Source organism: Microtus pennsylvanicus, chromosome 3 (genome assembly GCF_037038515.1).
Source record: "Microtus pennsylvanicus isolate mMicPen1 chromosome 3, mMicPen1.hap1, whole genome shotgun sequence".
Taxonomy (NCBI): Eukaryota; Metazoa; Chordata; class Mammalia; order Rodentia; family Cricetidae; genus Microtus; species Microtus pennsylvanicus.
The window spans coordinates 9,150,036-9,166,326 of record NC_134581.1 but is presented as its reverse complement, the minus strand read 5'-3'; positions in this window follow the sequence as shown (position 1 = coordinate 9,166,326).

The following is a 16,291-nucleotide window of genomic DNA, read 5'->3' as shown; positions in this document are numbered from 1 at the left end:
ACTACCCTAACTCCAGGAGAGCCAATGCCTCTGGCCTCTGCAACATCTTTATTTGTGCGCGCGCACACACACAATTTTAAAATAATGAAGATAAAAATGTATAAAACACTAATTTGGAATATTAAATATTAAGGGGAGGAAAAGAGAGGTTGCTTAGTGGATGTTAAGTTAGATAAATGTAAGATGCCCTGGTGTGCTATTGCGCTGAGTGTGACCATAGACACCAGCTCTGCATTGTGTAGCCAAAGAGCTCGGCACCAATTCAGACGTTTTCACTATAAGAAATAATAAATGTTTTTTTTTTATTGAGAAAAGGAAAAAAAAACAAGTTTCCGCCTCCTCCCAGCCTCCCATTTCCCTCCCCCTCCTCCCACCCTTCTCCCCCTTCCCCCACTCCTCTCCAGTCCAAAGAGCAGTCAGGGTTCCCTGCCCTGTGGTAAGTCCTAGGTCCTCCCCACTCCGTCCATATCTAGGAAGGTGAACATCCAAACTGGCTAGGCTCCCACAAAGCCAGCACATTAAGTAGGATCAAAACCCCGTGCCATTATCCTTGGCTTCTCATCAGCCCTCATTGTTCGCCATGTTCAGAGAGTCCGGTCTTATCCTATGCTTTTTCAGTCACAGTCCAGCTGGCCTTGGTGAGCTCCCAATAGATCAGCCCCACTGTCTCAGTGGGTGGGTGCACCCCTCGTGGTCCCGACTTCTTTGCTCATGTTCTCCCTCCTTCTGCTCCTCATTGGGACCTTGGGAGCTCAGTCCAGTGCTCCAGTGTGGGTCTCTGTCTCTATCTCCATCCATCACCAGATGAAGGTTCTATGGTGATATGCAAGATATTTGTCAGTATTGCTATAGGATAGGGTCATTTCAGGTTCCCTATCCTCAGCTGCCCAAGGAACTAACTGGGGACATCGCCTTGGGCTCCTGGGAGCCACTCTAGGTTCAAGTCTCTTGCCAACCCTAAGGTGGCTCCCTTAACTAAGAATTGTGCTTCCGTGCTCCCCTATCCAACCTTCCTTTATCCCAATCATCCTTTTTCCCCAAGTTCCCCCCATCCTCCCCTTCTCCCTTTTCTCTCCCCATCTCCCCTTACCCCCATTCCACCCCACCCCCCAAGATCCCAATTTTCTCCCCGGCAATTTTGTCTACTTCCCATAGCCAAGAGAATAACTATATGTTTTTCCTTGGGTTCACCTTCTTACTTAGCTTCTTTAGGTTCACCAATTGTAGTCTCTGTGACCCTTATTTATGGCTAGAAACCAATTATGAGTGAGTACATCCCATGTTCATCTTTTTGGGTCTGGGTTACCTCACTCAGTATAGTGTTTTCTATTTCCATCCATTTGCATGCAAAATTCGAGAAGTCATTGTTTTTTACCGCAGAGTAGTACTCTAATGTGTAGATATTCCACACTTTCTTCATCCATTCTTCCATTGAAGGGCAACTTGTTTTTTTTCCTTTTCTCAATAATATATATATATATATATATAAAGAATATCTTGAAGAAGTAATATAGACTCAAGAATATTTATTAATACTATTGTAAATTTGAGAACATGCTTAGATTTCTGAACTTTCTGGATGAAATGAAAGATGTACACATGATAATGATACCATGACAATTAATATTATATGATATGGTTGTTTTGATACCCTTTTAGGTACAATGTATTATAATATTTACATATTGCTTTAAAAGGAGTGTTATCATTTTGACAAAATATGCATACTTACACTCAAATTTGTACCAGCAATTTGAAAAAACTTGTAGGTTTTAGTTATTAAAGATTATTTAATATATTGGAGCTGAAAAAAAAAGAAATGATAAATGGTGTTGAAGGAGCTGCAGGCAGCATTCCTGCCACCCGGTTTCCAGCCGCCTGGCTAGCTTATGCCCCAAAATAACAATACACAAACTGTATTCATTTAAACACTGCTTGGCCCATTAGCTCTAGCCCTTACTGGCTAATTCTCATATCCCGATCAACCCATCTCTAAAAATCTGTGTAGCACCAGTCTTACCAGGAAAGATTCAGCATGTCTGACCTGGCAGCTGGCTGCATCGCGTCTCCCCAGAGAGCAGAGCTAAGGCATATGAGCTCACTTCCTCTTCCTCCCAGCATTCTGTTCTGTTTACTCCACCCACCTAAAGGCTGGCCTATCAAATGGGTGGAGGCAGTTTCTTTATTAGCCAATGACCTTCCTCCATCAAAATGGAGATATACATATGTTGCCCTTATTTAAATATTTCATAATATATTCTCATCTTGAAACATTACAAGCCCCCCCTCCATTATATGCACGGTTTTTATTCATTAGTGGGGAAAAAGTAAATTGATGTTAAGCAAGTCCATACTGAATGCCTTGGATTGTCCTTCAGTACAGATTTAACTCAGGATGGCCCAAATACAGACAGTGACCTCAGTACCCTAGGACCCTTTTCCTAATAGTGCTAGCTAACAGAATGTGAAACATCTTCTCACCAGAAGTATTTGGGGAAACACTGTATGAGATGGAAGTTGGTCCTTTAGCCTCAGCCCTCAGATATGAAAGGGTTATACTGAAGAGCCAGAAACCAAGAGTTGAATTTCAGGGTGGACTTTACTAATAGCTCACGTGACTTGAGGGCGGTCACCGAAGCTTCCTGTGCATACTTGTATACTGCACAGAGCTATGTTAGCGTTTCATATGGCTCTGCAGGTCTGTGAGACTGTTCCATGCAGCTTTATAACAGGAATCTAGGATTCGGATCAGAGATTCACCTCTCCCTTTATTCTGGCCCCACATGGTATTAGGCAGTTTCCCATCTTTGTGGCAGAATACCTAAAGAAACTGACTTAGAAAAGGAAGGTATCTCTTGACTCATGTTTCAGAGGTGTTAGTCTGTGGTCTCCTGGCTCCCTTTGCTTTTAGGCTGCAGCAGAACATCAAAGTAGAAGGGCATGGAAAAGAAAGCAAATTCCCTCATAGCAGCCAGGAAGCAAGGGTCGGGGGAGGAGAGGAAGGAGAGTGAGGAGGTGCCTAGGACAAGACACAGCCTTCAGAGAAAAATCCAATGACCTACTTCCTCCAACTAGGCCCCTCCTTCCAATCATCCATTCAATACGAACTCATTAATGAAGTTAGCACCGCTATGATGCAGTCACTTGTCAATAGTGCCACCAACCGAAGACCCAGCCTTCGATACATGCTTCTGGAGAGATTCTTCATATCCAAAGGCACTAGCCCTGGGCTCGGGGCAGAGCAATTGATATGTGTTAAATGAGCATGTTTCTACTTTGTGTGACATATACGAAATGAACAGAGTGACTAGGTAAAGTTGGTCCTCTTCCTCAAGTTAATAGATCGTGGTTCCCAGGAGGGGACATTTCTTAAACGTTAATAGAAAAGTCTGGCTGGGAAAGAGTGGAGATGCTGACTCACACCACAAAGGCCCTATCGAAGCACTGTAGGGGATAGGAAAATGAATACTAATCTCTAATTTATAATCTAATCTGGGGTGGGCAGCTTTTTCTGTGAAGATCCACAGAGTAATTGCTGTTACTCTTGTGGGTACTGTTACCGTGTGTTTCGAATCAACTCTGCCTTCCTTGCAAGAAAACATCCACAGAGAACTAGCCATAAAGCCAGCCTCATTCCCACTCAACCCAGCCACTCATGCGGGGTGGTTTGCTGAGCCTGTGGCAGAAGACAGAGTAATTCCTGTCACCCAGTCTCTCTGGAAAGCCAGTCTGAAGGTAAAGGTGTCCAGAGGAGGGGTTAAGAGCTCGCTGAAGACATTCTCATGAATCAGTTGGTTTGTGCAGTGGTGTCTGCAGAGTGGAGGGTTGCGTGCAGAAGCTGCATGCGAAATGCCAGTGAATGAGGCTGTGTTAAGATGTCCTGACAGCAGACAACTGAAGGGAGGAACGGTTTATTTTAGCTTACAACCTCCAGGCACAGCCTGGTGTTGTAAGGAAGCCAGTCACACCGTGTCCACAGTCAAGAGCAGAGAGGGAAACGCATGCGTGCTCAGTGCTCAGGTGATGCTGTCCAGGGCCCCAAAGAAGAGAGTAATGCTGCCCACTGTCACTTTTGTTCTTCCCACATCAGCTGTAACAGTCAAGACCCCAAAGGCCAACAATCCCTCACGGGGATCCTCTCCCTGGTGATCCTAGGTGGTGCCAAATTGACAAAAGACCCACCACAAACATACTTTATCAATCTTTGCTACCACTGAAGCAAAGGCACTAATCAGTTTTAGATTTGAGGACCTAAAGGTCAATCAGTTTTGTATTTTCTTCTGGAAGTTCACACTTCTGTGTCCATTATCTTGTGACTTCCAGAGAAGGAAGGCCTATCAAGTAGGCAAGTATTCGGATAAATGTAACAGAGAACGGGGAGGTAGTGGCTCAGACTACAACCTCTTTTTCTTCTTTTTTTTTCTCTTTATTGATTTTTATTGAGTTCTACGTATTTCTCTGCTCCCCTTCCTGCCTCTCCCTTCCCCTTCAACCCTCTCCTAAGGTCCCCGTGCTCCCAATTTACTCAGGAGATCTTTACACCACAACCTCTTAACTGGTGGGTTGTGACTTGGGGTTTTGTAACTAAATATGGGGGCCTCTGAAAAAATTGGCAGCTGTGAAAAGCTTCCCGAGCATGCAACAACATATAATTAATTCAAAATGAAACCCATAATGAGCGTGAGATGTTTCTGCTGCTGTGACCAAAGTTGAGTCCTATGAATTTGCTACAGCCTTGGTTCTGAGCACACAAACGTGCACCCTGCACTATGAAGCCCGCTCTGACACACAAGGGCAGTGATCACTCCCTAAAGCACCCTGGCTCAGATTCAGGATGCTTGCACGGAAGGATTTACCATGGCTTTCTGTATACATAATTGTTTTTTCTGTTCTTACAGGAACATAATAGTTTATTTTAGAAAACAAAGTCTTTCATCCTTCAGGCATTCTTCAGCATGTAGGATCAAGTTAGTGAGTCTTTGGACTGGGTTGTATTAGAATGTCTGAGTTTACAGGTTGCAGTTTGAGTTGCTGATTTGAGATTCACTTTTTAAAAAAATCATTAAATGAATTCTGGCTGAGATTAGGATGGAATTTCCAGTAATTTGAGAAATGACCCTAAACGTATTTCAATCATATGTTTATGCAAAGTGGCATTGTCAGCATTGATGATTCTAAAATCAAAATATGAATCAACATTTAAAAATATTGAAGATGGTTTACATCCTGCCATATCGTACACTCATCTGAGAATAATTCGGTAATAATAAAGTACTCTCATCTCACTAGTATGTAAACTTGCTTTATTTTTTAAAGATTTACATTGTATTTTGTATTCGTGGGTATTTTTCTTGCCTTTTAAGTTTGCTATGTATATCCAGTGCCTGTGGAAGCCAAAAGAGGGCATCAATTTCTCTGGAACTAAAGTTACAAATGACTGAACCACTGAGTGAGTGCTGGGAATAGAACCTGGGTCCTCTCAAGAGCAGCAAAGTACTCTTAATAATCAGACCATCCCTCCTCTGCTTTTTGTTTTGTTTTGTTTTTGAGGTGTGGTTTTTCTATGTAACAGTACTGACTTTCTTAGAACTCACTCTGTAGACCAGACTGGCCTTGAACTGACAGAGATTCACCTGCCCCTGCCTCCCAAGTGCTGGGATTAAAGGTGTACACCATTACTGTCCATTCACTCCTAATTTTTTTTAATATTTTAAAAAGTTTCTGTATGTATGTGTATCTATGTATAGGTATGTGCACATGAATGCAGGTGCATGAGAGGCTAGAAGAGGGCACTGCATCCCCAGGAGTTAGAGTTACCAGCTGTTGTAAGACACCCAAAGCAGGTGCTAGGAGCAGAACTTGGACCTTCTACAGTAGTGGTGTGTATTATTTGCTACTGAACTATATCTCTAATCCCTGCTTTAATCTTTAACACAGGGTAAAAGTATGCATATATAATTGTTTTAGAAAACATTTTTATGATTCATTATCAGTAAATGTTTGACCTGTATACCTATTTTATAAACATATTGAATTAGTTCCTTTTTCATTGCTGTGACAAAATACCAGACAAGCAACTTAAGAAAGGCAGAGGGGAACACATGATAGCCAGAGCATGAGGCGGCTGGCCCCATGGCATCTACAACCAGGAAGCAGAGACCACAGATGCTGCATCTCTTCCACAGGCAGGGTATAGGGACCGGTGGATCTATGGATGCTGCTGCACAGTTCACTTTCTCCTCCTTATTCAGCCTGGGTCTCGGCCTGTGCAATGGAACCACCATCCACATTTTAGGGGTATCCTCCTGCCTCCTCAGTTTACCCAGGCTCTAAACTCCCTCACAGATGTGCCCAGAGCTATGTCTCCTACCTGATCGTAGATCCTGACAAGTTGACCCTCAATAGTAACAATCAAACACACACACTCTCTCTCACATACACACACACACACACACACACACACAAACACACACACACATAGACATGTATATATATCAATATATACATACATATACATATATACCATACATACATGCATAACAACACTCAAAAATATTTTAGAACAAAAGAGGTATGAGTAGAAAAAGTGTAAGGAGTCTTTGCTTAAAGAAGACAGTGTATTCTCTCCCATAACACGAGCCTGTGTGGTTGCTGGGTGCTGGTGCTATTGGTTCTGGTCGCTGATGCCCTGGAGGCTTTGTACCTTTGCTGTGTGTGATGGATTGCACGACCTTAGGTCACCTCTGGCACCTCCCACTGTCCCCTCTTCCCTGTGTAGGAGACTGTTATGCCAAGATCGCGGAGTCCCCTTAAAAACCAACTAAGAGAATGAGTCCTGTATGTAAAAGCAAAGGGCCTTTATTCTTATTCAAGTTCAAACTCGAACTCTCTGTGTGTCCAACATATTGGAGTGATTGGAGAGCCCCCAAGCTCTGTTGGGGTTGGGTTTATAGTAGCAAAGGTGGGGGGTGAGGGATTTCTAAAGTTCTGGACCCCTGATGGGTTGACATTTGGTTAGTAGTGTCCTGGTGATCCTAACTACAATGGTTGGAACATTAGGAATTTCCTTAGGATGGTCTGTTCCTGGGTGGTGCCTGGGTGGTCTCAATTTGTGGTCTTTCTTGGAACCAGGTATTGTCTTAGTTTAGGGTAAACTACTGAGACTCGGGCCTCTCTTGAGCTTGTCATAGCTGGGTCCTACAGAAACTTTCTCCTCCCAGGTTCCTATCTCTGTTTGGTTATATATCACAGTTTGTCAGTGAGAGAATTCCTGGAAAAGAGACAAGACAAAGAGGAGGTGTCAAAGACACAGGGAAGAGCATACTAATGAAGCTGCCCAGGGCTGCCATCTTTGTGCCTTTGACTTCCTGGTTGTTGTACCCCTTTCCCTCCTTCTCTCCCCACATGGCCCATCTCACTCTGGAGTCTCCCAGATGTCCCTGTTTCTACCTATGCTCTCCCTTTGATAGACAATAAACTTTTTCCTCTACCAGAAAGAAAAAAAAAGCCCAGGTCTTCCTTGCTGGTAGGAAAACCAGTTTAGGAGTTTGTGGGAGCTTCTGGAGATGGTTGACAATTGAGCAATTTCCAGAGAACACTTGAGAACCACCCCCTTCAACCCTTCAGGCTACAGTGTTCAGCCTATTTCCCTGACCGTGAGTGAACTCCAGGCAGCAATTTTCCTGATCTCTGTTCCCCGTGGTCTTCTGACAGTCATGTAAGTAATCATGCCTGTATTAAAGCCTTTCTTTCTGAAATGCTCAGAATAGCTCTGTTTTCCCAAGTGAACACACTAATACACACTTAACTCCCTAATGCCTTGGCGCTGTAAGAGAGCTGTCGCGGCTGAGGACAGATGAGAAATTACCACGTGAGGCAAAAGATTAGCAGCGGGCTGCGGGTGGGGGGGAATCACATATGTCTCCATTTTGCTTTTTGTTTTGTTTATTTATTTATTTATTTATTTATTTATTTATTTATTTATTAAGGAAAAGACATTTTCCAAAATTATTTTAGCAGACTTTCTCTTAGGTCTCACAGGCACTACCACCTCCCACAAGTGTTCGGACTCTGCATGGCTTCAGGCTAGAGCTGTTTCTTCAGGCATGCCTGGCCTTGCTGATGGTAGCAGCTGTGTTTCTGTAGCTCTGATTGGCCCAACTCAGATCATGTACCAGCTCCTGACCTAGGACCTTTGCCAGGATGAGAAACGCTCATTGGCTCAAGCCACTCTGCATCCTGATTTGGACAAAAGTCTATCTGTGAGAAACCTGAAGCTCTCCGTGGTATATAAAATTTGAGGAATTTATATTTTAAGGTATGCATGCACAACTTTCCTTATTTGTTTATGACTTGATCAGACTTGATATGAGCCCAGAGCGGAGGCTGGCAAAGTACTTCTGTAAAAGGCCAGGTGGTGAATATTTGGACCGTGTTAGCTCTATGGTTCAACCACCGCTTTGGTGCTCAGAAGCTAAAACAATCAAAGATGATACATAAGTGAATGGTTGGCTGTGTTCCATAAAACCTGAATTGCTGTTAGTGGTTGGGTAGGAACTGTCTTACCCAACTGTAGGCTCATGGGTTGAAATGTTGGTCCCCAGCTATGGAACTTGTTTTTCGAGGTTTTGGGGAACCTGAGATGAAGAGGCCTACTTGGAAATAAGTCACGGAGGGTGCCTTACTCTTTTTCTGTCCCTCCATGTCTCCTGTCCTCCAGGAGGTGAAGAAGAATGGAAGGAAAGCCAGGTGAGCTCAAAGTGATGCATTTCATCATGGAGGAGAAGCAGGAGGCTGACTTCAGGAAGCAGAAAGTGACCAGGACATGGAGTCTGGCTATAAAACCTTAGAGCCACCTTTCAGTGACCTCCGGTCATGCTTCACCTCCTAAACATTCCGCACCCTTCCCCAAAGCATCACTGTCCACTGTCTGGCGATGAGGTACATGAACAGGAGCCCATGAGGGACATTTCACATTCAGACCTCAACCAGCCTCCTCTACCACGTGCTCCTGCCACCTAGATACACAAGCTGGCAGTAAGTCCAAGGCAAGGGAGCCAGTCAGTCATAGACCGACGCCTCTGTTTATGAGCCGAAATAAAGAATTCCTCCTCCATGAGTTCCCTGGTCGTAGCTGCAGGGAGCCACGCAGGATTATTGAAGTAGGTAAGAAGCCACGGCTGGCGTGAAGGTGGATGCTCACCAACCCTGAGCCACAGCATTCGTTACCCTAAAGTGATGAAAACACAGGAAATGAGACTTTTCAGCCCCCCTTTTGATATTGCCTTTCTTGTCATTTATTAGGTTACCTTTACTTAATTCTATGCAAGGGGAACTATGTTCGTGGTAGAGGCTCTGCCTCCCACGTTGGAAGCTGACTTTTAACCCTCTTGTCTTCATCCTGATGGATGATTGCTTTCATTTTTTTCCCCTTTATATTTTCTCAGCATTTTTCTTGTACAGGTGAACATATTCGTTTTCAATTCTTTATCCATGTTCGAAACATTTCCATCCATCTCGATTCTTTTCCTCCCTAAACATTTATTCTCAAGAGCTTTCCACATTGACCTTTTCATCTCTTTTTATGGCTCCATAGTGTTTGTGCTGGCTAGTTTTATGTCAGCTTGACACAGACCGGAGTCATTTGAGAGATGGGAATCTCAGTTAAGAAAATGCCTTCATAAGATCCAGCTGTAAGGCATTTTTTTAATTAGTGATTGATGGGGGAGGGCTCAGCCCGTTTTCAGTGGTGCCGTCCTTGGGCTGGTGGTCCTGGGTTCTATAAGAAAGCAGGCAGAGCAAGCTACAGGGAGCAAGCCAGTAACCAGGACCCTCCATGGCTCCTGCTTTAGCTGCTGCCTCCATGTTCCTGCCCTGACTTCCTTCAGTGACAGACTAGGATGCAGAAGTACAGTCCAAATAAACGCTTTGATCCCTAATTCGCTTTTCAATGGTGTTTTATCCACAGCAATAGTAACCCAGACTAAGACAGTATTCTAGAGGATACACCGTAGTTAATCAAATAACTCACTCTTTGGTGAATGTTGGCTATTTCCAGTCTTGTATGATGACAAGGATGTACTTAATAAGCATTGGCAGAAATAATTTTTACCATGAGTGAAATTTGGTACAAGTGCGTCCATCTGTAGTTTCGGCAGATAAACTCTCCTCCATATGAGCTTGTAATTATTGAATTTCCAAAATGTGTGAGAAGCCCACTTCCCAGGGTTCACTCAGAGTGTGCTAGCAAACTGTTGATGCTCTGCCAGCAGATGACATGGAAACTAGTAGTTTTCATTTGCATTTCCTCTCTGAGTGAGGCTGAGGGTACTTATTTAACATTTGAGGCAGTCTTTACACACTCTCAATGAGGCAGAATTACCAGCACTGATGGTATATTCTTTAGCATAATTATTGGAATAGTATGTGCCAATGTTATAGAAACCGTTAACTTGCATAGTTTTATTTGCTAGTTGCTCAGCAAATGAGGTCATCTATATTAAATTCATTCAAATATGTTCTTTCAAAAAAAACCGTGGCTCTTCTAATGTCCAATTTAGCATATTCTTAAGATTATCTATTTTAGATCATGTATTTTATGGAATTGCCTTTGAAGTCACGAAGGGATTTTCTTTATGGTGCGTTAAGATATTTTCTGAGGATAAAGGAACAGTCAGCAACACACCTTCTGGTGGAGGCATGATCATTTGTTTATTCTAAAAGTTGGAACATTTGTGCCTTCCTGATGTCCAGCTAAGCTGTGTTCCTTTTGCTGAGAGTTTTGTGAGAGAATCCGTTCCAAAAGACTGCTTCCTCTTTAGAATCTCCCTCCTCCCTGACCCCTGCTCTCCCTGTGTTCATGTGGGCATGTGCATCCTGTAGAGTGTGTGTGAAGGTCAGGGGGCAAGCTCAGATCCCTGCCCTCTTCTGTCTCCATGTACGCAGATGTCCTCTTGTTGGCCATGGGGATGCCAGTCAGTCTAGCTGGCTCCCAAGCTTCTGGGGACTCCTCTGTCTCCCCTTCCCATCTCCCTGCAAGAGCGCTGGCCTTGAGGATGCACACTGCTGCATCCAGCTTTCCCCAAGTCCTGAGAATCCAAACTCGGGTCCTCATATTTATGCAGCTAGCGCTTTAGCAGCAGAGTCGGTCCCCACACTGTACTTTTCTCTCCACGCATTTCAACTGGTAGTTAATGGACTCAGGATACAGCATGATCACTGAGCAATCCTAAAACGAGTAACTGCATTCAGTTTATAACGAAATTGATTAAGTTATGTTCTTCTGTCGTGGACCGTGAAATAAGCCAGAATGACATTCTGAGCAAAGTTTGTAAAATGTGAAGTTTACGGAGGATGAAGATGGCACCCCACAGATCTCAGGAAACAAGGAGTCTCTCGGGTTTAATGAGAACATTTAATAGATTCAAAGCTACAGCACCACACATAAAAAAAAAACTTTCCTACCCTTCTTACTTCCTACTATAAGTTGTTATCACAAATGTTTAATTTTAAATTTAGGCACAATAAATATTATACTGAAGAAATGTATTCCATTTAATAATTACACAGAACAAATTCATTTGCTAAGGAATTAGAAGGGATTTTGTTGGTTATTAAATTAGCGACACAATGAAGAATGGGAGGCCACATTAACTAGAAGTTATAAAATAGAAAACCAAATTATAATTTTGATAATAAAAATAAAATTAAAAGGAGCTGAAGGGACTTATTAATTATAAAAGTCTGAACTATCCCAAGTGCTATAAACGTACTTATGATTGGGGTGTTATATGGGATTCTTGTCAAATAGCAGAGCTCTGTTTGCGTTGCTGAGGAGTGGGATTATGGAAAAGAAGCACAGAGGAGTTAAAGGCATGCAAAGCTGTCTCTGCAGCTGTACAGCCTGACTTTGCAGGAGACAGGAAGCTATCCAGGACACAGCAGCACTCTGGGAGATGCGGCAGGATCTGTCTGCCCCCTGCACAGCCTCTTGCACTGGGAATCTGAGGTTGGCTCTGCTTTCTGCTTTGGTTCCTGCTGCAGATCCTTCTCCTGCCTTCTCCCTCCCTGTTCCTCCTAAGCTCTTTAAAAATTATCTTTACTATTATTATTATTTCATTATTATGAGGGCAGAGCACATGTGTACCACATACCATGGTCCATGTGGAGAGCAGAGGACAGCTTCTAGGTTCTTTCTTTTCTGTGGAATCCAGGATAGAACTCAAGTTCTCAGGCTCACAAGGCAAGCAGTCCCCCACTTAGCCATCTCCATGGCCTTCTCCTCTTTTCTTTGCTGAGGCATCTTCACAGTTTCCATCACGTCGTGGCTTCTGTTTCCTGAAAGCATCTCTTGAACATCTGTTTGTTTCTCATGAAATTTTCGAGCATCTGCCTATATCAGCTTCCTTAGATATAACCCTTGAATTTGAAGGAAATGTTTTAGGTGATTTATGAAATGCAGAACTTTTTAGCTTAATCTTCTCAAATGCATGGAATAGACACAGGAGAATGCTGGGGAGAAGGAGGCAGGGTTACCAGCCAGATGCAGAGGAAGCAGGGCCTGTAGGAGGAGAGGTAAAAGCCATGAGCCAAGCAACAGCACGTAGATGGATAGAAATGGGTTCATTTAAGTTATGAGTTAGAAACAAGCCAAAGCTAAGGGCAAGCTTTTATAATTAATAAAAAGTCTCCATGTCATTATTTGGAAGATGGCAGTCTACAAAAAAAGCTTACTACATTTGCTGCTCAGTGTGGGGCACAAATATCCAAACATAGGGCTGAGAAAGCTAAGAAAAGTTCTGGACAAGGAGCCGAATGTGGATTCCTAGTCCTGCAGTCTCTCAGGTGTGTACAGAGAGATGGCTCCTGGCTGCGGCCTGCAGACTAGAGCCAGCCACCAGCACCTTGCACTGAACTGAGTCATGCAGCAGCTGACATAGCATTTAAGATTTGTTTTACACAGTAGAGAATGCTGCAGGTGCTTAGTAAAGCCAGGTCCAGACACACACACACACACCACTCTAAAAATGTACAATATGTTTAAAAATGTTCTTAGATGCTAAAAAAGGAAAAAAGTGGGTATAGACTATTATAAGAAATAAATAATTTAATAAAGTCTTTAAAGAGAGGTAAAAATTTAAAAGGATGGAAAATATACTGGACATCTGAATCCTGTAATATGCTTTATTGACTTTGAATTTTTTGAATGCTAATGAACAGAAAACAACAGCTGCTGAGAGACATTGGATTATGGAAGGGACTGCTGAATTAAGCCAGTGTAAATAATTTAAATATGTCTTGCCTTCAGAATGGAAGTCAAAAAACTATGTTGCTTTGGGGGAGAGGTTATCCTTTGTTTCCTGTCGAAACAAAAGCATTTGGATTTCTTCAAAGTTGCTAGAGATCAGTTTTGATGGGGGGCAGAGGAGACCTCCTGAATATCTTAGCTATAGACACAAGAAAAAAGACCAAGAAAGACTATAAGTCAGGTGAGGTATATGCTGATCCCTTCTCATGGGAACAGCTCTGAGACTGAATGAGACATGGTAAGTCTTGTTGGCTACAGAGTCCTCATGACTTATTATTACATGCATCCTTTCACATGGCATAGATAGATATTTATGTTACAATTGGTTACAGTCCAAACAAACATATAAAGTTAGCAGATGCCTTTTACCTTCTCAAAAATAAAATAAAAAAAGTCATCTTTAATCTACTACTGCATACTAGACATTTCATACTTGTGTTAATGCAGATCCATATGTTATTTTTAAAAATTTGTATATTTTCAGAAAAAAAAGGACCAGACACCAAAAAGACAAGTAGCCCAGGTGATCCAGCCACTCAGAATACCTCTGTTACAGTTTCCTCAAAAATTTTGTATCCAGATCATCTTCAAAGCTGCTAGCTGTGATGGTCCAGCTTCACAGATTACTCTCAATAGAACTTCAGATAAACCCTGCACTTTCCCATTACACAGAGAACAGACAGCAAAATGATACATCTAGCTCTCTCAGGTCTTGACAATTATCCTAGTTTTCTCAGGGTCCCCTAAAGATGTCATCATCCCCAGACAACAGAAAACAGTCTAGAAAATACAATGCCCACATTCCCAAAAGGTGGAGTGGGTGGTTTTTGGTCATTTGATGAATTAAGGATGTTTGTCATCATTTAGAGTAGTTGGTTACAAGTTGTTATTGATTCTGATCAGAAAAAAAAGCTAAACAACAAAGATTAGATTTAGTGATCTCTTTCTAAATGGAAAAGGGGGGAATATAATATAGAAATGATGGGATAAAAGGGTAGAATTGTTGAGTCTACTTTTGAACAAGCACTAATCTCAGATATTTTACATTGGTATGGATTTTTGTATGTTGATACAAATCTAAGGTTACTTTTGTTATATGGTATATATGTTTTTATTCTTGCTTAAGATATTGTACCTATGCAGCTCATTTAAAAATGTAATATATAACTAAGAAGTACAGGTTAGTAGTTAGTCATCTATAATAATCAAACTTGTAGTCTTGCTAAGTATGTTTTCAGGGTCAAACAGATATATTTTAAAAAGATAGATGGTCTTCAAACACTTCAAAGATCTACAGAATATGGCACTTAAAATGTTTTACTAACATAAGGCTTTTCATGACAATGAAACATATCTGTTCCTTGCAGCACCAATTTACTTCAAAAAAGAATGATGGGCATTGAAATACCTCTATATGGAGTTTGCTTTCAATGTTTCAGAGTTAGTCACTTGGTAAGAAATTGCTCTTGCCTCAACTGCTGACAGTATACTGTTCAAATTGGACAAACAGGACACAAAAGAAAGCTACTGCTAAACTTTGCCAAGACAAGGTAGGACAGTCCTTCAAAATTCCTGTTTCACTAAAAAAGTCTGTTAGATATTCTAGGCCTGTAGGCTACAGGTGAATGCCTCAATGTTGCAGAGGAAACTTGGGTGACTGTCCAAGCAGCTAGATGTCTCTGTCATTTCTATAGTTTTGGAAATTGTTTACACTGCATTTATGTTTAATCAGGTAATATTGTATCCTTCTCAGGTCTCTGATGGGGTTGAAGATCAGATAGTTATAGTCACAGTTCTTTGTAGTTTTGATTGAAAGTAATCAAGTACAAAATTTTGGACTCATAAGATAGAATAGATAATGGAGTATTTTCTCTGAATTTGCCAAATACTAATGGACTGAACATTGTGAATGAAATTCTTACTTGATAATTGTTCTTATTGTATGTAGTTTTACTGTGTTAGCATTAAAATCTTCCCTTTTTATTTAGACAAATGGGGGGAAATGTGGGATATCTATACACTGTGAAGGTGTATTGCTGTGATTGGTATAATAAAAAGCTGAATGGCCTAGAGTTAGGCAGGAGAGATAGGTGGGACTTCCATGTAGAGAGAGAATGCTGGGAAATAGAAGGCAGAGTTGCCAGCTGGATGCAGAGGAAACAGGACATGTAGGATGAGAGATAAAAGCCACAAACCACACGATAGCACATAGATGAATAGAAACTAGTTAATTTAAGTTATAAGAGCTAGTTAGAAACAAGCCTCAGCTAAGGCTGACCTTTCATAATTAATAAAAAGTCTCTTTCATTATTTTGGAGCTGGTGGCTGATGAAAAAGCTTCCTACAGTTCTTCTGTGTAAGATGCTTCCAGTTGACTGGTTAGGGCTCTTGTGTTCTACTCAGAGAAAAGAAACCAATACTTGGATATGCAAGTAGATATTCAAGTGCTGCATTTGGTAGATTCTGTGTCATGTGGGCTTTGTGAGCAGAAGCAGCAGGAGCAGGAGAAAGAGCAGGTAGTTATAATTACAGTTTTCTGTAGTTTTGGATGGGAGGAGGAGCTGGAGGAGGAGGAGCAGGAGCAGTAGGAGACACTTGAAGAGGAAGAACAAGATGAAGAAGAGGAGCTGGAGGAGGAGGAGCAAGAGAAGGAAGAGGATGAGGAGAAACCGGAGAAAGAGGAGCAAGAGGAGCAGCAAAAGGAGAAAAAGGAGGAGGAGCAGAAGGAGGAAGAGGAGCTGGAGGAGCAGGAATAAGAGGAGAAAGAGGAGCAGGAACAGGAGGAGCTGGAGGAGGAGGAAGTAGAGGAGCAGAAATAAGAGGGGAAGGAGGAGCAGGAACAGAAGGAGGAGCTGGAGGAGGAAGAACAAGAGGAGGAAAAACTGGAGGAGGAGGAGGAAGAGCTGGAAGAGGAGAAGTTGGAGGAAGAGGAGCAAGAACGGGAGAAGTGGCAGGAGGAGGCAGATGCTGCAGCAGGCAGTGTGC